The sequence below is a fragment of the Arachis ipaensis genome, chromosome B7 (genome assembly GCF_059453495.1).
Source record: "Arachis ipaensis isolate K30076 ecotype BB chromosome B7, ASM5945349v1, whole genome shotgun sequence".
Classification (NCBI taxonomy): domain Eukaryota; kingdom Viridiplantae; phylum Streptophyta; class Magnoliopsida; order Fabales; family Fabaceae; genus Arachis; species Arachis ipaensis.
In genome coordinates, this window is record NC_142442.1 from 48530473 (window position 1) to 48555994 (window position 25522).

Genomic DNA, 25522 nt, shown 5'->3' on the forward strand with positions numbered 1-25522 from the left:
CCTTGGGAAAAGTTAGAGTTATTGGATTGCGAATTAATTCTTGAAGAATTCCAATTTTCAGTCAACAATGAGTTTGATAACTCAAGTGTTACCAATTACTTAACCAAAGCCAAAAGGAAGAAAATATCCAAATTAAATTAAAAGCATTCATAAATAGAATAGAACAATCATAAACTGAAATACCTCAAATAATATTAATTAAAAAAATCATAACATGAATGTAGCATAAGCTAAATTGGAAAGATAAATATCAATTAAAGTAATAAAATAAAAGTAAGAAAATAAATTAAAGGAACATTGAACCTGTGATGAAGAAGAAATAATCCTAAATCGTAAAACTAAATCCTAAGAGAGAGGAGAGAACCTCTCTCTCTAAAAACTACATCTAATCCTAAAATTGTGAATATGAAAGCTTGTTATTATGAATGGATGCATTCTTCCACTTTATAGCCTCTAATCTGTGTTTTCTGGGCCAAGAACTGGGTCAGAAACAGCCTAGAATTCGCTGGTTGCGAATTCAAACATGCTGATTTTTTCGTCACTGCGACGCATCCGCGTGGAGTACGCGTTCGCATCACCTAGCGTCAGAGCAACTATGACATATTATATATCAAATTGAAGCCCCGGACGTTAGCTTTCCAACGCAACTAGAACCGCGTCGTTTGGACTTCTGTAGCTAAAGTTATAGCCGTTTGAGTGCGAAGAGGTCAGGCTGGACAGCTTAGCAATTTCTCCAACTTCTTGTATTCCTTCCACTTTTGCATGCTTCCTTTCCATCCTCTGAGCCATTCCTGCCCTGTAATCTCTGAAATCACTTAACACACATATCAAGGCATCTAATGGTAATAAGAGAGGAATTAAACATAGGGAACTTAAGGCCAAAGAAGCATGTTTTCAATCAAAGCACATAATTAGGAAGGCAAATATAAAACCATGCAAATAGTATGAATAAGTGGGTAAAGATTGATAAAATCCACTCAATTGAGCACAAGATAAACCATAAAATAGTGGTTTATCAGGCAGCTATGGCAAATTATATATCGTTGCAAAGCCCCAAATGTTAGCTTTCCAACGCAACTAGAACCGCATCATTTGGACCTCCGTATCTCAAGTTATGATTGTTTTAGTACCAAGAGGTCAGGCTGGACAGCTTTAGCAGTTCCTTCAGTTTCTTGTATTCCTTCCACTTTTGCATGCTTCCTTTCCATTCTCTAAGCCATTCCTGCCCTGTAATCTCTGAAATCACTTAACACACATATCAAGGCATCGAATGGTGATAAGAGGGAATTAATTTTTGGTAATTTAAAGGCTTGGGAAGCAAGTTTCCAATTATAGAACAAAATTAGGAAGGAAAATATAAAACCATGCAATTTATATGAATAAGTGAGTAAAGAGTTGATATAAACCACTCAATTGAGCATAAGATAAACCATAAAATAGTGGTTTATCAATCTCCCCACACTTAAACATCAGCATGTCCTCATGCTAAGCTCAAGAGAAGCTATAAAGGAGTCAAGGGGAATGGTAAGACTTATGAAATGCAACCTATCTATATGAATGCAACTAAATGCAAAAAATATTTATACCTACTTGGTTAAAAGTAAACAAATCTTTTAAGAACAAATATGAAATGGATTTCACTAATTCAAATCACAAAATAAAGTACAAGTAAACTTGCAGAAGGAAATAGCTCATGAAAGCCGGGAACAAAGAATCGAGCATCGAACCCTCACTGGAAGTGTATACACTCTAATCACTCAAGTGTTTAAGGTTTGACTCTCTCAATTCTCTACTACCCTTGCTTTCTAAGGCTTGCTCTTGATGATTGGACTTTTGTGTGGTCTAGAATTCACAATAAATTCTCGTTGTAAGTATAGTTTCTAAACCAACAAGAGTCCTTTCATACAAAAATTTTGTTTGTCACTAGTACAAACCCCTAAAATCTATAAACCGAAGTATTGAACCTCGGGTCGTTCTCCCTAGGAATTGCAATAAAGTGTCTTGTTATTGGTTATGAGTTATATTTGGGGTTTTTGGGATAAGAGACATGAAAGGTAAATGGCAATAAAAATAAACTAACAACTAAAAAGGTCTTGGCAAAGGTTGGTGGTCAAGGATCTCTATCCTAATCACTAACCACAACATGAGAATTGGCAAGGACCAACCCCACTAAGTTAACCCCTAACTAATAGTAGAGGAAAGTCAAGTGAGCTATGTCAATCCAAGTTCATAAGTCCTAGTTCTACACCAAATCAATTAGTGAGATCTAGCGTTAATGGCTCCCAATCGTCAATCACTTGGAGATTAGTAACTCAAGAGTTCCTAAGTTACCTTTCCAAGCCAAGAACATAAAATTCTACTCTAAAATCCAACCAAGCATTTTATCAAACACTTAGAAGGCATAAAAGGAAAGCATAGTAAAATTGCAAGGAAAATAAATCTACACTACTCAATGGCAAGGAATTAAACATCAACAAATCAAATGAACAATAAAGGAACATGAAAACATAAATTGCATTAAAGGAAAATGGAAGAACAAAAGTGCATCAACATAAAAGTAAAGAATTACATGAATTAAATGCTAAACTAGAGAGAGAAAAGGTAGAAGAAGAACAAATTGCAAAGGAAAAGTAAATCAAAGAATGAAATTAACCTAGATCTAAGAATTCCTAATCTAGATCTAAAACCTACTCATAATCCTAGAGAGAAGTGAGAGCTTCTCTCTCTAAAACTACTCTAAACTAATCCTAATGTGTGTGAATGATGCTAAAATGAGTGAATCATGCCTTCCCCCTTCAATCCTTGGTCCTTATATGTATTTTGGCACCAAAGTTGGTTGAAATTGGGCCGCACAGCTCTCAGAAATCGCTGGGGATGTTTTCTATTTAAAAAATCACGTACGCCCATCGGCGCGTACGCATACAGTGCGCGTGCGCGTCCCTTGCCTTTTCACGATCCACGCGTGCGCGTACCGTGCGCATGCGCGTGGATGATGTTTCTCAAATCTTTGGCTTTTCCATGATTTCTCCACTTTGCATGCTTTCCTCTTCACTCCTTTGATCCATTCCAAGCCTTTTCAACCTGAAATCGCTTAACAAACAAATCAAGGAATCTAGTGGAATCAAAGGTAAATCAAGATTAAACAATTAAGGGCCTAAAAAGCATGTTTTCACACTTAAGCACAAATTAGGAGACAATCATGAAACCATGCTATTTCGTTGAATAAATGTGGGTAAAAGGTTATAAAATCCCCTAAATCAAGCACGAGATAAACCCTACAAATGGGGTTTATCAACCTCTCCACACTTAAACCAAGCATGTCCTCATGCTTAAACCAAGAAAGAACAAATGGTATCAACATTTATTCAATGTAAACTAATCTAAATGCAAACTACCATTATGCAACTATCTACATGAATGCAATTGCTTGGTCAAAATAAATCAATTCCCAAGGATATATATATGCACAAGGGCCAAAGGTATTAACAATTGTGCCAAACCACAATCGAATTGAGCTATTAAGTATTTTTATAAACTTGCATGAAGAATGATGATCATAGGTGAAAACATGTAATTGAGCATCAAACCCTCACCGGATGTGTTTGCACTCTATTCGCTCAAGTGTTTAGGGCTGATTCACTCAATTCTCCCCTAATCATACTTTCCAAGATTTATTTTTCATCTAACAATCAATATATATTTCATGCATGCATACAAGTATCATGAGGTCTTTTCGTAGGTTGTAATGGGGCTAGGGTCAAGGTAAGGATGCATATTTGGTCAAGTGAGCTTGAAATTTGAATCTTTGATAAGCTTAAACTTCCCACCTAACCTATGACATCCTATACAATTAAGTTCTAACCTAGCTACCCATTTTTTACTTTTTCATATACTCATGCATTCTTTTTCATTTCACAACACTTATGCATTGATTTTATTGAGCTTTACTTTGTTTTGGGGCATTTTGTCCCCTTTTTATTTCTTTCTTTTTCTCTTTTTTTTATATTATTTTTTTCTTTTCTTTTCCATACTCTTCTCTTTGTTTCTTTTTCATTTTTTTTTGTTTTTCTCATTTTTTTTCTTTCTTTCAAACTATATACAAGAACCCTAATGCATAAGGTCTATGCATTTTAATTAACACATGAGCATGTACCCAATTCCCAATATTCACAACAAAAATACAAAACTACCCTTTTATTCAACCAATGTCCCTAAGTTCCCACACTTGAATGATACCCACACTAGCCTAAGCTAATCAAAGATCCAAATAAAGGATGTTTATTATTTTTCGCTTTAGGGCTTGTAATGTGCTAAATTAAAGAACAAGTGGGTTAATCGTAGGCTCAAAGTTGGCTAACAATGGAAGATAAAAGGTAAGGCTATTTCGGTAAGTGAGCTAATGAAACAACGGCCTCAATCATATAAATACATGAATACACAAAATAATGGATATAAAGAATCAAACAAATCAAGGATTACAATCATAGAAAGAGAATACTGCACACAAGAAGAAAAAATAAGTGGTTATAAGATGTAACCACACCATTAGGCTCAAATCTCACAAGCTTGTGTTCTTAGCTCAAAAACATGATCCACAATATATATAATTCAAGAAAGTTCTATGAAAATTTTTCACTCAAATCAATTGGTTCCCTGTAGATAGAAATCTTAGAAAAATCTCATTATTTTGACTAAGCTTATTATGTATATATATGCAAAAATAAGAAAATGAAACTAAAAATCCTAAAAACCTAAAAATGAAATGCAATAGTGTTGGGATTAGAAATTTGTCACCCAAAATCGCCGATCGGTCGGACGACCTCCCCACACTTAAAAGTTTGCACCGTCCTCGGTGCACTCAAAGATGAGCAAGGGGGTATGGCGACTCTCCGGGTTGCTACCTTCAGCTGGTAGGTTAACCGGTTGCTGCGTGTTCTTTCTTACGATTCCGTTATTGCTTGTGGTGCATCAATCATAAAAAATAGAGAATAACACCATAAGATAAGAAAAGACAAAGAAGGAAGCATGCATTGTTGGAATGAGGTATTAATCACTAGGATTGAGTGAGTGAATTAGTGTGACATTAATGACAAATAAGTGTGTGAATTCTAAATTGCGCGCAGTTTAGAACACACATTAGCATAAAAGCTATGTCACTAAAGAAGCATGTACTTCACTTATCCTAGTGTGCTTGAGATGCTTTAAGTAAACTTGTAAGGTAAAACAAGCATTAAAGAAGCATGAGAGCATTCAAGCTATAAGCATATGGATGCATACGATCATGAAACACAATGCATTAAGATAAATGCATAACATCAATCATCAAGGAACTGCCTAATCGAGGGAAGGGAATGAAATTACATGGTGGCCAAATCATGCAATTCAAGAAGAGTTACAAGCTCGAAGGCAATTCTCATCACTTGGTATTCTTAAAAGGTAAGCATGAAAAACTCAAAACCAAGTAGCAAAATATAACCTCAACAATAGAATCCAACAACGATTATAAACATAATGATGTTAAGATAACATCCCTTTATAATACTCAGCAGCAATTAATGGTAAACAAGATTAACAATCCAACACTTACAATGAAAAAGAGAAAAAAATAAATGAAAATTAAACTAACTAACTAACAAACTAACTAACTAACTAATTAACTAACTAACTAACCAACTAACAAACTAAAATAAATGCTTATCAATGGTGTTTGGGAGTGTTGGATGAAGGGTAGGAGAAGGGAAGAAGAAAGGAGAAGGAAAGAAATGGAAAGAGGAGAAGAAAAGAGATGTGTTGAAGGAAGGACATCCACGCATACGCGCACATGGCGCACGCACGCGGATGGTGGTGCAATGGACGCGATGCGTACGCGTACATGGCGCATCCGCGTCGATGGCTTAGTTCAAGAGTGGCGCGTACGCACCAGGTGCGCATCCGCGCGAATTGGTTTGTGCGAAAGGCACAATGCTAGCGCAGCATTCGCACAACTCTCGGGTTTTTGGCTTGGGGGTGGAATTTCTGAATCCACGCGTACGCATACATGGCACGTCTGCGTGGGTAGGCGAAAATGCTTAATGCATGCGTACGCGCGCAGTGCGCGTACGCACGGATGGTGCTCTATTTTTTTTTAATGTTTTTGTACCAATCCAAGCATTCCAGACCTCCAAACAACTACCAAAACACCATAAAATCCTATTTAACATACTAAACTACCAAAAAAACTCAACAAATCAATCAAAACATGAAATTAAACTATTTTAACCAATATGTGCAAAAGAAAAAATGAAAAGAGGTTACCATGGTGGGGTGTCTCCCACCTAGCACTTTTGTTTATTGTCCTTAAGTTGGACTTATGGGGAGCTCCTCTCAAGGTGGCTTGTGCTTGAAGCTATCTTTGAACATCCACCAATGCTTGAATCTCCAATAAGCTCCATTCTTCAAATTTAATACCTTCAAGCTTTAATGGAGTTCTTCACAAACCATGGGCTCCCAAATTTGATTCTCCTTGTGCGATCCGGGATCCCACACTTTGTTTTGACACCCATCTTCAAATTGATCATCATGATTCCAATTGGGTGGCGTGACCTTAGAATTCTCAATAAAGTGGCCAAACATTCTCTTAGACCCAAACAATCTAGCTTTACACTAAACCTTGCAATCAAACTTTGAACATGCAACCATAATGAACCTAGAATAATGTTTCCAACCACTAGCCATCTCCCTTTTACTCTTAAAGCCACAAATATGTCTAAGTTGACCATCCGTCTCAAGCAAATCATATTCAAAGGGAATAATAAAGCTTAAGTATAAGGAATTTACCCACTTGAATGAAAGAATGGATGGTGATGGCTTAGGGAGAGGTATTTCTAATGTCCTTGCAAGCTCTACTCCCTTATATTCTTCCTTGATTGCCTCCACCTCTTCACAAACTTCTTCACTTTCAATCCTTTTTTCATCATTTTCATCTAGCTCTTCTCCATCACTCAAATCATAGATGGGAGGTTGAGAGAAATCTACCTCCACATTGCTTTCTATCTCATTGGGAGAAGGTTCTTCAAGTTCAAAGGATTCACCACCAAGAGGCTGGGGTGCATGATCTTCATCACCAAGGGAACTCAATTCTTGCTTCATTCTCTCCAAATCTTTTTTCAAAAATTATTTTGGAGGTTGTGCACTCTCCTCCTCAACATCAAATTCAATCTTCTTGGAGAGGTTCTCCTCAACTCTAGGTTCCCAAGGAGGTTCCGCATCTCCTAAGTCTTCAACCACTTCTTCCTCTTCTTCAATGATCATAGACTTCTCCAATTGCTCTAATACAAAATAACATTCTTCATTTTCCACCGGAGTTTCCAATCTCTCCTTATGCTTTTCAATTGATTCTCCACATGTGACCATGGGAATGCTTTGAGTGCTCAAATATTGGGAGGTTAAAATGCTTACTACCTTGATCAAGGTAGCCATAAATTCTAGTTTCTCCCTTTGCATTTCTCCTTGCCCTTGAAGTATAAGGCTAAGGGTTTCATCCATTGAGGATTGGGATGGATAAGAGGGTTCATTGTCTTGGAGAAAGGGTTCATAATAGAAAGGTGGTTCTTTTTGGTAAGGATGTGGTAGTGTGTCGTGGTAAGGGTATGGTGGTATATATTGAGGTGGTTCTTGGGAGTAGTGATCTTGGAGTGGTGGTTCCATGTATGGCTCATATGGTTCAAAAGGTGGTTGGTATGGTGGATATGGATCAAGGTCATATGGAGGTGTTTGGTGAAAGGAGGCTTGTGAGTATGGTTGAGGTTCATGTTGAGGATATGACTCATAGGCATATGGTGGTGGTTCTTGAAAGTCACAAGGAGATTCACCATAGCCATTGGATTGATATGCATCATAGAATGGCTCTTCTTCATAGTGCATTGGTGGAGGTTGTTGCCATGAAGATTGATCATATGCATATGGCTCCTCCCACCTTTGGTTATCCCATCCTTGATGCATATCTTCATTGTAGCTCCCATTCCCTACAACATAGTGAGAACCAAACTCATAGCCAAAGTGAAAATTTATAATGAAAAGAGAAAATAAGAAACAAAAGCTAATAAGAAAGAATGAAACAAAGTCCTAAACTTAGCAAGAACTAACAAGCAATCCAAAAATCAAGCTATTCACAATATTCACATATATACAATAACCAATAACATAACACCATTGCAATTCCCTGGCAACGGCGCCATTTTGATGATTGGACTTTTGTGTGGTATAGAATTCACAATAAATTCTCGTTGTAAGTAAAGTTTCTAAACCAACAATAGTCCTTTCATACAAAAATTTTGTTTGTCACTAGTACAAACCCCTAAAATCTATAAACTGAAGTATTGAACCTCGGGTCGTTCTCCCTAAGAATTGCAATAAAGTGTCTTGTTATTGGTTATGAGTTATATTTAGGGTTTTTGGGATAAGACACATGAAAGTTAAATGGCAATGAAAATAAACTAACAACTAAAATGGTCTTGGCAAAGGTTGGTGGTCAAGGATCTCTATCCTAATCACTAACCACAACATGAGAATTGGCAAGGACCAACCCCACTAAGTTAACCCCTAACTAATAGTAGAGGAATGTCAAGTGAGCTATGTCAATCCAAGTCCATAAGTCCTAGTTCTACACCAAATCAATTAGTGAGATCTAGCGTTAATGGCTCCCAATCGTCAATCACTTGGACATTAGTAACTCAAGAGTTCCTAACTTACCTTCCCAAGCCAAGAACATAAAATTCTACTCTAAAATCCAACCAAGCATTTATCAAACACTTCGAAGGCATAAAAGGAAAGCATAGTAAAATTGCATGGAAAATAAATCTACACTACTCAATTGCAAGGAATTAAACATCAACGAATCAAATGAACAATAAAGGAACATGAAAACATAAATTGCATTAAAGAAAAATGGAAGAACAAAAGTGCATCAACATAAAAGTAAAGAATTACATGAATTAAATGCTAAACTAGAGAGAGAAAAGGTAGAAGAAGAAGAAATTGCAAAGGAAAAGTAAATCAAAGCATGAAATTAACCTAGATCTAAGAATTCCTAATCTAGATCTAAAACCTACTCCTAATCCTAGAGAGAAGTGAGAGCTTCTCTCTCTCTCTAAAACAACTCTAAACTAATCCTAATGTGTGTGAATGATGCTAAAATGAGTGAATGATGCCTTCCCCCTTCAATTCCTGGTCCTTATATGCATTTTGGCATAAAGTTAGTTGAAATTGGGCCCCACAGCTCTCAGAAATTTCTGGACACGTTTTCTATTTAAAAAATTCCGTGCGCCCATCGGCGCGTACGCGTACAGTGCGCGTGCGCGTCCCTTGCCTTTTCGCGATCCACGCGTGCGCGTACAGTGCTCGTGCGCGTGGATGATGTTTCTCAAATCTTTGGCTTTTCCATAATTTCTCCACTTTGCATACTTTCCTCTTCACTCCTTTGATCCATTCCTAGCCTTTTCAACCTGAAATCGCTTAACAATAAATCAAGGCATCTAGTGGAATCAAAGGTAAATCAAGATTAAACAATTAAGGGCCTAAAAAGCATGTTTTCACACTTAAGCACAAATTAGGAGACAATCATGAAACCATGCTATTTCATTGAATAAATGTGGGTAAAAGGATATAAAATCCCCTAAATCAAGCACAAGATAAACCCTACAAATGGGGTTTATCAACCTCCCCACACTTAAACCAAGCATGTTGATAAACCATTATTTTATGGTTTATATTGTGCTTAATTGTGTGGTTTTATCAAACCTTTACCCACTTATTCATATGATTAGCATGCATTTATAATTCCTTCCCGAAATAACTTCATGGTTGAATAGCTGCTTCCTAGAGACTTTTAATTTTGTATTTTAATTCTCCTTTATTCCATTCGATGCCCAGATCTGTGTGTTAAGTGTTTCAGGCTTTATAGGGCATGAATGACTTGGAGATTGGAAAGGAAGCTTGCAAAAATAGAAGGAACACAAGAAATTGAGGAGATGACCAGCGAGAAGTGACGCGGATGCATGGCTCACGCGACCGCGCGACATAGAGGAAATTGCAGTGACGCAGACGCATGGCTCACGCGACCGCGCGGATTGGAAACTGCACAAGTGACGCGAAGGCGTGGACGACGCGCACGCGTGGCAAGGCAAAACGCTGGATGACGCGATCGCGTGACGTGCGCGATCTGCAGAATCTGCAGAATTTACTGGGGGTGATTTTGGGCCCTGTTTTGACTCAGTTTTCGGCCCATAAAAGCATATTAGAGCCAGGGAACATGCAGAGACCGGAGAACAACATTCATTCCGCAAAATTTTAGTTTTAGATCTGATTTTATTCCTCCTCTAGGTTTTCTCTCTACACATTCATAGTTCTTAGGATTTTGATTTCATTACTTTTTGGACCGAGATAATGAGAAGAGTTATTACTTCCGTCAAGACTTCGTCATTCTAGTTTGTTTCCTTACTTGTCACTTACTCTTCTATATCCTTCATTTACTTAGAATTATTATTGGATTATTTTTAGAATTTATTAATACAAGAACTATTTCTATTTTAATTGATCCTTTTGATTATTATTTATCATGTCTTTTAATATTTCCCTTTTCTATTTCGTGGATTTTACAATCATAATGAGCGAGTAGTTCCATAACTTGATTGGGAGTTGATTGATAGGAGGACCTTGAGTTGGATGCTCAAGAGTAAAATTATAGTTGGGTTTCACGTTGGGTCGCCCTCTAATCACTGACACTAGTCCTTCCCAAGGGAGAGGATTAGAACTGGTGAATAGAAATTGACTTCCAACTTGCTTAACTTTCCTTTACCTGGTAAAGGATAACTGAGCAGGCAACCTTTAATTATCACTTTTATCTTGAGAAAACTCCATCAAGGATAGGGCTTCCAACTAATCTACTCCCGGTCAAAGTTTTTATTTAAATTACATAAATTCTCTGATTTAATTTCCTATTTGTCAACTCAACCATTTTTTAGAAAACATCTGATTAATAAAATAGCACATCTTTCTGCAACTCGTTGGGAGACAACCTGGGATTCATACTCCCAGTATTTTAATCTTAATTTTGTGACAACCCTTCTAAATTGATAAGTGAATTTTTGGTTGGTTAAGAACTGTACTTGCAACGTATCTCTTATAACAATTTCTTAACTCGCCAATTTCCGCCACGTCAATTTTTGGCGCCGTTGCCGGGGAGTTGCAATAGAGTGCTAAGTTATTGATTGGAATTTATTTATTTGCATTTTATTTTATTTTGCTACTATGAGCTGCATGTTTCTTTCATTAAATGACGCGTTCACTTCCTGATCCAAGCTTTCCAGTATTTGATTCTGAGATTGAAAGAACTATTTCACGTATAAGGCAAGCTCGGCGTCAATTAGTCCTCTCTGAGGGCAGATCTAAAATGTCACTTGAGGAAGAAACAAGCCCCCGTTCTACTGATTCAGTTGATTCATGTGCAGGTGACATGGCAGCACCTAGAAGAGTTACTATCCAGGAGGCTGGAGCCCCTGATTTCACAATGCAACCGTTTCAAGTGCATCACCCAGCAGTGGCCACAGATTTTGAAATAAAGACTGCACTGCTCAACTTGATGCCTAAGTTTCATGGCTTACCTACTCAAGAGCCTATCAAGCACCTGAGGGATTTCCAAGCAGCCTGTTCTACTGTCAGGCGCGATGGTGCAGATGAAACTTCTATTTTGTTAAAAGCTTTCCCATTCTCTCTTGAGGAAAAGGCGAGAGAGTGGTACTACACTCAACCCGCAGCAACTGTTTCTGACTGGGATACGCTTAGAAGAGAATTTTTGGAAAAATTCTTCCCAGCTGAAGTTACTGATAAACTGAGGAAGGACATTTCCATGATTGTTCAGGACGAATCCGAGACTCTCTATGAATACTGGGAGCACTTCAACAACCTTCTGGAAGCATGTCCCCACCATATGATTGACAAGATAGTGTTGCTCGGCTACGTCACACAGGGCATGAGGCCCCATGATAAGACCACATTGGAAAGTGCTAGCAATGGGTCTATGAAAAAGTACAAGACCACTGATGAGGCATGGCAATTGATCAGCGACTTGGCTGAGTCTACAAGGAATCACAGGCAGAAACAAGGCCGATCAAAAGCTGTTGCAGAGGTATCTTCTAGCAAGGAAACCACTGCTCTGACTCAGAGTATATGTGAAATGACCAACTTACTGAAGCAGATGTAGTTGAGCCAACAACAAGCACAGCAGAGCCAACAGTTAGTCCCACAGAGAGTGTGTGGGATTTGTGCTGATTAAAGCCATTATACTGATGAATGTCCGCAGCTCGAGCAGGAAGACAACATTGTGGCAGCCACTCATAACTTCTATGACCGCCCCAACCAAGGGTACAATCAAGGTGGCAGTTACAACCATGGATGGCAGGACAATTCTAACCAAGGTTGTAGAGATAATTCTAACCAGAATTGGAGGGACAACAATAACAGAGGAGGCAGAGACAATCAAGGATATCAGAGGTGGAATAATAACAACAACAGGCAACAGAACCAGAACCAGTCTTACAGAGCACCTCACCTGAGGCAGTCCCAAGGACCACAGCACAACCAACAACAAGTTTCGCAGATCACTCAATCTAATTCTTCTCCGAGTTAAGAGGCGCTTCAATCTATTGCGCAAGGACAAAAGAACGTAGAAAGTTCAGTTAATGGCCTAGCAGCTGCTATACAAGCTCTCATCTCTCAACTGGCATCACCCAACACTTCAAACACTCAACATGCAAGCTCCAGTGGAATTCCTTCTCAACCCTTACCCAATCCAAAGGGTGGCATCAATGCCATCACCCTAAGGTCCGGAACCACACTGCAAGAGAGGAATCAGGAGGAGCCAATCCCATCAGAACACGCCTCAGCTGAAGAGGTGGTAGAAGTAGAGGATGCTGAAGAGGAAAAGGAGATACAAGACATGGGTGAAGAAGTAAAAGCTCAACCACAGAAAGAAGCACCAAGGGAGGCAGACCCTGCGGAAAACGCCCTCCCTATTCCATTTCCATAAATTGCAAGGAAGCCCAGGAAGCAGATGGAACTTGATCCCAAAATGGTAGAAATATACAAAAAGGTTGAGGTAACTGTTCCCCTTTTTGATGTTATTCAGCAGATACCTAAATATGCAAAGTTTCTAAAAGATTTATGTATACATAAAGACAAAATTAATGAATTAGAAACTATTCCTTTAGGGAGTTCTATATCTGCTTTAATGGGAGGTATACCTGAAAAGTGTAGTGATCCAGGACCATGTATGGTTAATTGTACTATTGGTGGTGTGATATTTTCTGACTGCATGTTTAATCTAGGAGCATGTGTTAGTATAATGCCTTTGTCTATATATGATACTTTGAGGCTCCCTCCCATAAAAAGGTCGGCAGCTCGTTTTGTGTTAGCAGATAAAAGCATTATTACAGTGGTTGGAGTTGCTGAAGATGTATTAATGAGCATTAAGGGACTTACATTTCCCATTGACTTCTACATTCTGGAAATGCCCCCCAATGACTCAGGAAGGCCATCATCAATCCTGCTTGGAAGACCATTCCTGAAGACTTCAAAATTCAAGCTGGATGCATTTTCTGGAACTTATTCTTTTGAAATAGATGGTAGAATAGTGAAATTCAGTTTAAATGGAGCTATGAAGCACCCTTCGGATGACCTTTCTATCTCCCAGTGTGACATCATAGATGAAACCATGGCTGAAGTTCATCAGGAGGAATTAGAAGAGAAGTACATAGGGCAAGGTCCAAGTGTGGGGACACTCTTGGAGGACAGTGAGGGCACTTTGCCATTATCACCAGCCCCAGATAATCCAGAGCCTGACCATGAGCAGAAACTGGAATTAAAGCCCCTCCCTCCACACCTCAAGTATGCTTACCTTGAGGACAAGCAGAAGTTTCCAGTTATCATTGCAAGGGAACTCACTTCCCAACAAGAAGAACAGCTACTCAATGTGCTGAGGAAACACAAGAAAGCAATTGGCTGGAGCCTGGCGGATATAGTAGGCATCAGCCCTCAAGATTGTGAGCACAGAATATTCCTAGAAGAGGGAGAAAAGCCCGTCCGTCAACCTCAGAGAAGACTGAATCCCACCATCTTAGAAGTTGTCAAGAAAGAAGTGACCAGGCTACTTAAAGCAGATATCATTTACCCCATCTCAGATAGCGAATGGGTCAGTCCAGTACAAGTGGTGCCCAAGAAGTCTGGAATCACAACAGTAAGAAATGAGCATGGAGATCTTCTGACAATTAGAGTGCAGAATTCCTGGAGAGTTTGCATTGACTATAGTCGTCTTAACCAAGCCACTCGCAAGGATCATTACCCCTTGCCATTCATTGATCAGATGCTTGATCGTCTGTCAGATAAATCCTATTATTGCTTTTTAGATGGTTATACAGGCTATTTTCAAATCCATATAGCTCCTGAAGATCAGGAAAAGACTACTTTTACTACCCTTTTGGCACTTATGCTTATAAGAGAATGCCCTTTGGCTTGTGCAATGCACCAGCTACTTTCTAAAGGTGCATGATGAGTCTTTTCTCTGACCTTATTGAGGACTGTATGGAGGTTTTTATGGATGATTTTAGCGTTTATGGTGATTCATTTAGCCTTTGCTTGGATAGTTTATCTAGAGTATTAGATAGATGTGTCCGTACAAACCTTGTATTGAATTTTGAAAAATGTCACTTTATGGTTAAACAAGGGATTGTACTAGGACATGTTGTGTCTAATACTGGCATTTCTGTAGATCCAGCAAAGATAGATGTTATTTCTAGTTTACCTTACCCCTCTTCTGTGAGAGAAGTCCGTTCGTTCCTTGGCCATGAAGGTTTTTACCGGAGATTTATTAAGGACTTTAGTAAGGTAGCACTTCCCTTATCCAGATTACTGCAGAAAGATATTGAGTTCGAGTTCAGTGAGGATTGCAAACAAGCGTTTGATAAGCTGAAGACTGCCCTGACTCAAGCTCCAATTGTGAGAGGACCTGACTGAAGCCAGCTATTTGAAATCATGTGCGATGCTTCCAACCATGCAGTAGGAGCAGCGCTGGCTCAGAATGAAGGTAAGGATCCTTTTGTAATTGCTTATGCGTCTAAGACTTTAGACACTGCTCAGTCTAACTACACTACTACTGAAAAAGAGCTTCTTGCTATTGTTTTTGCTCTGGATAAATTCTGAGCCTATTTACTTGGTACTAAAGTAGTAGTGTACTCCGACCACGCAGCTCTAAAGTATTTATTAGCTAAAAAGGAGTCCAAACCAAGGCTTATACGTTGGATACTGCTACTACAAGAATTTGATTTAGAAATTAAGGATAGGAGTGGAAATCAGAATCTGGTAGCAGACCACTTGAGTTGTCTTGAGCACATTAAGGATACCGCCACTCCTATAAATGATAATTTCCCGTTTGATGACTTACAAGCAGTATCTGAAGTAGTCCCTTGGTATGCACCTGTAGCTAATTATCTAGTTAGTCGCACCTTTCCTCCAAACTTTACTAAGCATCAAAAAGACAAGCTAAAAAGTGAGTCCAAATATTATATATGGGATGACCCCTATCTATGGAGATGTGGCACTGACCAGGTAATTAGACGGTGTGTGCCTCAATCAGAATTCCAGTCCATTTTAGAGGCCTGTCACTCATCTGAGAGTGGAGGACATTTTGGCCCTCAAAGAACAGCTAGAAAAATTTTAGACTGTGGATTCTGGTGGCCTACCCTTTTTAAAGACGCTGCTGAGTTTTGTAAATCTTGTTCCCCATGCCAAAGGTTTGGTAATATATCCAAGAGGGATGAGATGCCTCAACAGACTATGCTTTTCTGTGAAATTTTTTATGTTTGGGGCATTGACTTCATGGGTCCATTTCCAAATTCTAATGGTTATTTTTATATATTGTTAGCTATAGATTACGTTTCTAAATGGGTGGAAGCAATTCCTACCTACACTGATGATGCTAACACTATTGTTTCCTTTGTTAGAAACCACATTATTTGTCGCTTTGGATCACCACGAGCAATCGTGAGCAATCAAGGCACCCATTTCTGTAACAGGAGACTAACAGGATTACTGAAGAAGCATGGAATAATTCATAAAGTGGCAACAACCTACCATCCCCAGACTAATAGGCAAGCTGAGGTGTCTAACAAAGAGATAAAGAGTATATTGCAGAAGATAGTCAAACCTAATAGAAGAGACTGGAGCACCAGGCTACAAGATACACTCTGGGCATACAGAACTGCATACAAGACACCCATTGGGATGAGTCCTTTCCGCTTAGTTTATGGAAAGGCCTGTCACCTCCCAGTTGAGATCGAGCACAAAGCCTTTTGGGAAGTAAAGGAGTGCAATATGGAATTTGAGAAGGCCGGAACTGAGAGAAAGTTGTAACTGCAGGAATTAGAGAGCCTACGTCTGGAAGCTTATGAGAACTCAAGACTGTACAAGGAAAAGATGAAGGCTGTGCATGATAAGCACATCAAGAGGAGAGAGTTCCAATCTGGGGACTTTGTCCTCCTTTACAACTCTAGACTGAGACTCATGCCAGGCAAGTTAAGATCAAGATGGGAAGGTCCATATAGAGTGGAGAAGGTTGATCCATACGGAGTTTTCCACCTGAGTCATCCTTCAAGCTCTGAAATCTTCAAAGTTAATGGACATCGCCTGAAACTATACCATGGTGCGAAGGCGAAACCCAGGGAGCTAGAGATATTCCTCTTGGAGGATCCACCCATAGCAGAAGACTAAGCTACTGGAGCGTCCAACTTAAGGACGTTAAAGCAAAGTGCTGGGTGGGAGACAACCCACCATGGTATGATCGTTCATTTCTTTATTCTTAGTTTTCTTTTTCAATAACTCTTCTCTTCATTAGCACATTTAGTTTGCATCTGCATTTACATATTTTTATTTAAAAAAAAAGAGAGAAAAAAAGAGGGGGAGCACACAACGCGACAGCGTCGCCGACGCGTCCGCGTCGCAGGTGGCTCAGAAAGAACAAGAAATCGAACAGACAGTCACGCGAGAGTGTGGCTGGAGGCGTGCCTTTGGGACAAATCCAACGCGAACGCATCGCTGACGCGTCCGCGTCACCCACGCGGACGCCTGACCTGAAAATCGACGTAACAAAGGGTTCATGGCCGAAAGTTGTGCTAGAGTGGTGCTGGACTGGCGCTGGACGCACAGTCCCTACCATGCGAACGCGTGCCCCACGCGTCCGCGTCATCTCCCAATAATGGCCACCCATGCGATCGCGTCAACCACGCGACCGCGTCACCCTGGAATTTGGCAATAATGCATTTTGAACAGAGAGTTGTGCGAGCGCGAGGCTGCCCTCGCGCCAGTAGCACAAAACGAGTCACGCGTCCGCGTGACCGACGCGACCGCGTCGACTCCTCTAAGCGCCATCCACGCGAACGCGTACCCCACGCGTCCACGTCGCTTGCGCTGCACAGCTTAACCTAATCTGCCAAAATATCTTATCTTTCTCTTCTCCAAATCCTATTTTTTCTTTTCCCTCAATATTTCTTCCTTCTTCCTTCTTCCTTCTTCCTTCTTCCTTCTTTCTCACTCTCTACTTTTTCTTTTCTTCTCCCCTCCTTACTTTTCTATTCTTCTTTTTATGTTATCTTTTTCTTTTCTTTTTCCTTGCATTATCCATGTTTTCTTTTTCTTTATTTTTCTTTTAATTAGTGTTGGAAATTTTTTAGGTCACTATTCTTTCTTATGATTTGCTTGTGAATTATTCAGGAACTTTTTGACAATTATATATTACTTTTTAAAAGGGTTTCTTGCATGTTCAATTTATTATTTTCATTAGCATATTTACCATGCATGATATGTGTTTGTGAAAACGCCCGTATGGCATTGTGCACTATTTTTGGATTTCTTTTATTCTATTACTCTAAACGCCTGCTTTTCACAAAACCCTTTTTATATTTTATTAATTTAATATAATTATTGTTACAAATAGGTTATTAGTTTGAAAGGCTTGGTAATCTAACATGGACATTGAATACTTGATCTATGCTACTCATGCCTTTGCCTGCATGCCAATAAACACCTTGCATTTCATTGTCATCATATGCACTTCCTATATTTCCATTTATGATTTTTCACATGTATTCATGACCATGTGTTAACATCATTTATCTTTTAATGTGCATGAATTACCACCTTTCCCGTTCTCTTCCTTGCTCCAACCCTTGACATTTTAACATACTTTCTCTTTTCTTTCTTTTAGGATGGCCACCAAGAAAGGAAAGGAGAAAGCTACTCCCAAACCACCAGCAAGAAGAGGAACAAAGAGAGCATTAGTGGCAGAGCCATCTTCAACTACAGTAAAGCCCTCAACAAAGAGAATTAAGAGGATTATAAAGGTTGATGAAAAAGAGAAAGCTTTCCCAGCAAAGGACGCTGCGCGATTTACCAATTGCTACTGTGAGCAGATGTTCCCCATCCTGGCAGAAAGGAGTTACAACAACGAATACCTTCTTATCATCCCGACCCGTATTGCTAAATTTGTTGAACCGCAAATTGCGCGGAGACAATGGGGTTTCCTACAGAGACAGCCACGGCAGGTTAATCTTTCTTGGGTAGTAGAGTTCTACTCCAATTTCCACATGCCAACCCTGCAGTCTGTCTATGTCCGACAGAAGCAAGTCCCCATTACAGAAGAGGCCATTCAACGAGCTTTAGATCTTCCCCCTACTCCAGAAGGACTGGACACATTTCAAGAAGCCACACTCAAGCGCCAAATGTACTAATTTGACTGGGACGCTGTTCTCAGAGTTATCGCACTACCTGGCAACAGATGGATTTATGGATACCATCATTCCCGCCCTAGGGGAATATCGGCTTCCGCACTTACCTTAGAGGCTCGCGTATGGGCACAGATTATGTCCCATTACGTCTTTCCGAGCACTCACGAGTCCTCCTTCACTGCAGACATGGCCGTTCTACTATGGTGCATCCTTTCATACCAGCCTCTGAACCTACCAAGACACATCCGGAATGCCATGGGACACGTACAAATTGCGGGTAACTTACCTTTTCCCGCCTTGGTCTCAGATCTTGTCTCAGCAGCCGGAGTCTCCTACAGAGCTGGGGACACCAAAGCCATGCTCCCTCGGGAAGATCAGTATGTCCCTAACGGGAAATATATCAGACCTCCAGCAGCCACTACAAGCCCGCCTACTGAACCGGCTGAAGACATTCCTCCTTCAACACCACAAGCACCTACAACCAATCAACTGCTCCATCAGATACTTGAAAGGTTAGATCGGCAGGAACACAGAGCAAAGCTAAGAGAGTGCCGTAACAAGCGCCAATTCACATACCTCAAGGAGCTACTTAAGGGAAAATACAAAGACTCAGACACCCCAAACTCCAGTTTCTTTACCAGCATAGGGAGCCATGATGGTCCCGACTGTGGAGATACTGCTACTAGCCCACCCTTATTCCTGACAGATGGCACCGAGGACGGTGCAAAGCCTTAAGTGTGGGGAGGTCAGTCAATACCTGACTTCCGGAGGTAATTTCTCTTCCCTAACACCAATAAAATAGGATATTTAGTTAGTTTTTCTTTTGTAGAATAGGATAAATTGCATAGTAATAGATTAGTTGCATGCATGTTCTACTTGATTGAAAAGACAATAAGTTTCTTCTAAGACCCTATTTTTAGAACAAATTTCACTAATTTTAATCAAAACTTTTGTGTTAAATTTGCTTGAAGTTATATTTGGAACATGGTTTTTGAGCTAAAGAACACACAACCTGTGAGACTTTGAGCTTAAATACATGGTTACATTATTTAACCATAATTATTTTGTTCTTGTGTGTTTACTTCTCTATGATTGTAATCTATATTTTGTTTCATCCTATATATCCAATGTTTAATATATCTATATGCTTGCATATGATTGAGGCCATTATTTGTTTAGCTCACTTATCCAAATTAAGCCTACCCCTTAAGTTACCTTTGTTAGCCACTTTGAGCTTTTAAATTCCATTTGTTCTTTATTTTACCACATTACTAGCCTTAAGTGAAAAAACAATTATATATCCCAATTGAATCTTTGGTTAGCTTAAGATAGAATTATGTGTTAATTAAGTATGGAAAAATTGTGGAAACAAAAGATAATAAGAAAATATGTCATGATAATATAATGGGAATTTGGGTGCCTACTCATGTAAAACTATAAAAATTAAAAATCTATGTGCATTGATAAACTACGTTTATATTTATGTTAAAAAAATCCAAAAATATTCAATAATTAAATAAGGGGACAAAATTACCCCAATGCTAAGTTAAATTTCAAGGATCAATGCATATATGATAAAGTTAAAATAAAAGTTGATACATGGGTAAGGAATGTGAAAGGGAAATTTTGGGTAGCTAGGTGTGAAATTTAAGCTATAAAGAATATATATGTGTGTTAGGTGAAGGCTTGGGTTAATTAAAGATTCAATTTATAAGCTTACTTAGCCATATATGTACCCCTACCCATACTTTGGCCCCATTACAACCTTGAGAAGACCTTATGATGTTTGCATTGGTATATTAAATGTTGTTGATTGGTTAGGAGAAGAACAAAAATTAGAAAGCATGATTAGAGAAGGATAAAGTGATTACCCTAAATACTAGAGAGATTAGAGCATACATACATCATCAGTGAGGGTTCAATGCTTAAATTCTATGTTCCCTGCTTTCATGAGCTACCTTCTTGCATTTTTATCTGTTCTTACTGTATAAGAATTGAATTAGTGGAATTTAATTTGTGATTATCTTGAAGAGCTTATTTACTTTTGACCAAGTGGACAAGAATCATGTAATTGCATTCACATATATAGGTTGCATTGCATTGCATGAGTTTTACATGTTCCTACTCATTTATTTTATCTCCTTCAACTAAGCATGAGGACATGCTAATGACTAAGTGTGGGGAGGTTGATAAACCATTATTTTATGGTTTATATTGTGCTTAATTGTGTGGTTTTATCAAATCTTTACCCACTTATTCATATGATTAGCATGCATTTATAATTCCTTTCCGAAATTACTTCATGGTTGAATAGCTGCTTCCTAGAGACTTTTAATTTTGTATTTTAATTCTCTTTTATTCCATTCGATGTCGTGATCTATGTGTTAAGTGTTTCAGGCTTTATAGGGCATGAATGACTTGGAGATTGGAAAGGAAGCTTGCAAAAATGGAAGGAACACAAGAAATTGAGCAGATGACCAGCGAGAAGTCACGCGGACGCATGTCTCACGCGACCACGCGGATTGGAAACTGCACAAGTGACGCGAAGGCGTAGACGACGTGCACGCGTGGCAAGGCAAAACGCTGGATGACGCGAACGCTTGGATGACGTGATCGCGTGACGTGCGCGATCTGCAGAATCTGCAAAATTCGCTGGGGGCAATTTTGGGCCCTGTTTTGACTCAGTTGTCGGCCCAGAAAAGCATATTAGAGCCAGGGAACATGCAGAGACCGGAGAACAACATTCATTCCGCAAAATTTTAGTTTTAGATCTGATTTTATTCCTCCTCTAGGTTTTCTCTCTACACATTCATAGTTCTTAGGATTTTGATTTCATTACTTTTTGGACCGAGATAATGAGAAGAGTTATTACTTCCGTCAAGACTTCGTCATTCTAGTTTGTTTCCTTACTTGTCACTTACTCTTCTATATCCTTCATTTACTTAGAATTATTATTGGATTATTTTTAGAATTTATTAATACAAGAACTATTTCTATTTTAATTGATCCTTTTGATTATTATTTATCATGTCTTTTAATATTTCCCTTTTCTATTTCGTGGATTTTACAATCATAATGAGCGAGTAGTTCCATAACTTGATTGGGAGTTGATTGACAGGAGGACCTTGAGTTGGATGCTCAAGAGTAAAATTATAGTTGGGTTTCACGTTGGGTCGCCCTCTAATCACTGACACTAGTCCTTCCCAAGGGAGAGGATTAGAACTGGTGAATAGAAATTGACTTCCAACTTGCTTAACTTTCCTTTACCTGGTAAAGGATAACTGAGCAGGCAACCTTTAATTATCACTTTTATCTTGAGAGAACTCCATCAAGGATAGGGCTTCCAACTAATCTACTCCCGATCAAGGTTTTTATTTAAATTACATAAATTCTCTGATTTAATTTCCTGTTTGTCAACTCAACCATTTTTTAGAAAACATCTGATTATTAAAATAGCACATCTTTCTGCAACTCGTTGGGAGACGACCTGGGATTCATACTCCCAGTATTTTTATCTTAATTTTGGGACAACCCTTCTAAATTGATAAGTGAATTTTTGGTTGGTTAAGAACTGTACTTGCAACGTATCTCTTATAACAATTTCTTAACTCGCCAATTTCCGCCACATCACTTGTCCTCATGCTTAAACCAAGAAAGAACAAATGGTATCAACATTTATTCAATGTAAACTAATCTAAATGCAAACTTCCATTATGCAACTATGTACATGAATGCAATTGCTTAGTCAAAATAAATCAATTCCCAAGGATACATATATGCACAAGGGCCAAAGGTATTAACAACCGTGCCAAACCACAATCGAATTGAGCTATTAAGTATTTTTATAAACTTGCATGAAGAATTATGATCATAGGTAAAAACATGTAATTGAGCATCAAACCCTCACCGGATGTGTTTACACTCTATTCGCTCAAGTGTTTAGGGTTGATTCACTCAATTCTTCCCTAATCATGCTTTCCAAGATTTGTTTTTCATCTAACAATCAACATATATTTCATGCATGCATACAAGTATCATGAGGTCTTTTCATAGGCTTTAACGGGGCTATGGTCAAGGTAAGGATGCATATTTGGTCAAGTGAGCTTGAAATTTGAATCTTTGATAAGCTTAAACTTCCCACCTAACCTATGACATCCTATACAATTAAGTTCTAACCTAGCTACCCATTTTTCACTTTTTCACATACTCATGCATTCTTTTTCATTTCACAACACTTATGCATTGATTTTATTGAGATTTACTTTGTTTTGGGGCATTTTGTCCCCTTTTTATTTCTTTCTTTTTCTCTTTTTTTTATATTATTTTTTTTCTTTTCTTTTTATACTCTTCTTTTTGTTTGTTTTTCTTTTTCTTTTGTTTTTCTCATTTTTTTTTCTTTCTTTCAAACTATATACAAGAACCCTAACGCATAAGGTCTATACATTTTAATTAACACATGAGCATGTACCCAATTCCCAATATTCACAACAAAAATACAAAACTACCCTTTTATTCAACCAATATCCCTAGGTTCCCACACTTGAATGATACCCACACTAGCCAAAGCTAATCAAAGATCCAAATAAAGGATGTTTATTCTTTTTTCACTTTATGGCTTGTAATGTGCTAAATTAAAAAACCAGTGGGTTAATCGTAGGCTCAAAGTTGGCTAACAATGGAAGATAAAAGGTAAGGCTATTTGGGTAAGTGAGCTAATGAAACAATGGCCTCAATCATATAAATACATGAATACACAAAATAATGGATATAAAGAATCGAACAAATCAAGGATTACAATCATAGAAAGAGAATAATGCACACAAGAAGAAAAAATAAGTGGTTATAAGATGTAACTACACCATTAGGCTCAAATCTCACAAGCTTGTGTTCTTAGATCAAAAACATGATCCACAATATATATAATTCAAGCAAGTTCTATGAAAAGTTTTCACTCAAATCAATTGGTGCCCTGTAGATAGAAATCTTAGAAAAATCTCATTATTTTGACTAAGCTTATTATGTATATATATGCAAAAATAAGAAAATGAAACTAAAAATCCTAAAAACCTAAAAATGAAATGCAATAGTGTTGGAATTAGAAATTTGTCACCCAAAATCGCCGATCGGTCGGACGACCTCCCCACACTTAAAAGTTTGCACCGTCCTCGGTGCACTCAAAGATGAGCAAGGGGGTATGGCGACTCTCCGGGTTGCTACCTTCAGCTGGTAGGTTAACCGGTTGCTGCGTGTTCTTTCTTACGATTCTGTTATTGCTTGTGGTGCATCAATCATGAAAAATAGAGAATAAAACCATAAGATACGAAAAGACAAAGCAAGGAAGCATGCATTGTTGGAATGAGGTATTAATCACTAGGATTGAGTGAGTGAATTAGTGTGACATTAATGACAAATAAGTGTGTGAATTCTAAATTGCGCGTGGTTTAGAACACACATTAGCATAAAAGCTATGTCACTAAAGAAGCATGTACTTCACTTATCCTAGTGTGCTTGAGATGCTTTAAGTAAACTTGTAAGGTAAAACAAGCATTAAAGAAGCATGAGAGCATTCAAGCTATAAGCATATGGATGCATACGATCATGAAACACAATGCATTAAGATAAATGCATAACATCAATCATCAAGGAATTGCCTAATCGAGGGAAGGGATTGAAATTACATGGTGGGCAAATCATGCAATTCAAGAAGAGTTACAAGCTCGAAGGCAATTCTCATCACTTGTTATTCTTTAAAGGTAAGCATGAAAAACTCAAAACCAAGTAGCAAAATATAACCTCAACAATAGAATCCAACAGTGATTATAAACATAATGATGTTAAGATAACATCCCTTTATAATACTCAACAGCAATTAATGGTAAACAAGATTAACAATCCAACACTTACAATGAAAAAGAGAAAAAAATAAATGAAAATTAAACTAACTAACTAACAAACTAACTAACTAACTAATTAACTAACTAACTAACAAACTAAAATAAATGGTTATCAATGGTGTTTGGGAGTGTTGGATGAAGGGTAGGAGAAGGGAAGAAGAAAGGAGAAGGAAAGAAATGGAAAGAGGAGAAGAAAAGAGATGTGTTGAAGGAAGGACATCCACGCATACGCGCGCATGGCGCACACGCGCGGATGGTGGTGCAATGGACGCGACTCGTACGCATACTTGGCGCGTCCGCGTCGATGGCTTAGTTCGAGAGTGGCACGTACGCGCCAGGTGCGCATCCCCACGAATTGGTTTGTGCGAAAGGCACAATGCTAAGGCAGCGTTCGCATAACTCTCGGGTTTTTGACTTGGGGGTGGAATTTCTCAATCCACACATACGCGTACATGGCGCGTCCGCGTGGGTAGGCAAAAATGCTTGATGCACGCGTAGGCGCGCAGTGCGCGTACGCACAGATGGTGCTCTGTTTTTTTTTATGTTTCTGCACCAATTCAATCATTCCAAACCTCCAAACAACTATCAAAACACCATAAAACCTTATTTAACATGCTAAACTACCAAAAAAACTCAACAAATCAATCAAAACATGAAACTAAACTATTTTAACCAATATGTGCAAAAGAGAAAATGAAAAGAGGTTACCATGGTGGGGTGTCTCCCACCTAGCACTTTTGTTTATTGTCCTTAAGTTAGACTTATGGGGAGCTCCTCTCAAGTTGGCTTGTGCTTGAAGCTATCTTTGAACATCCACCA

The 25522-nt window shown here is 38.6% G+C and overlaps 2 pseudogenes; both read left to right on the plus strand.

Moving 5' to 3' along the window:
• Window positions 1-17807, plus strand: part of LOC148551080 (uncharacterized) — a 45450-nt pseudogene extending 27643 nt beyond the window's left edge.
• A 483-nt stretch (window positions 17808-18290) lies between these two features.
• Window positions 18291-25522, plus strand: part of LOC148551082 (uncharacterized) — a 44443-nt pseudogene continuing 37211 nt past the window's right edge.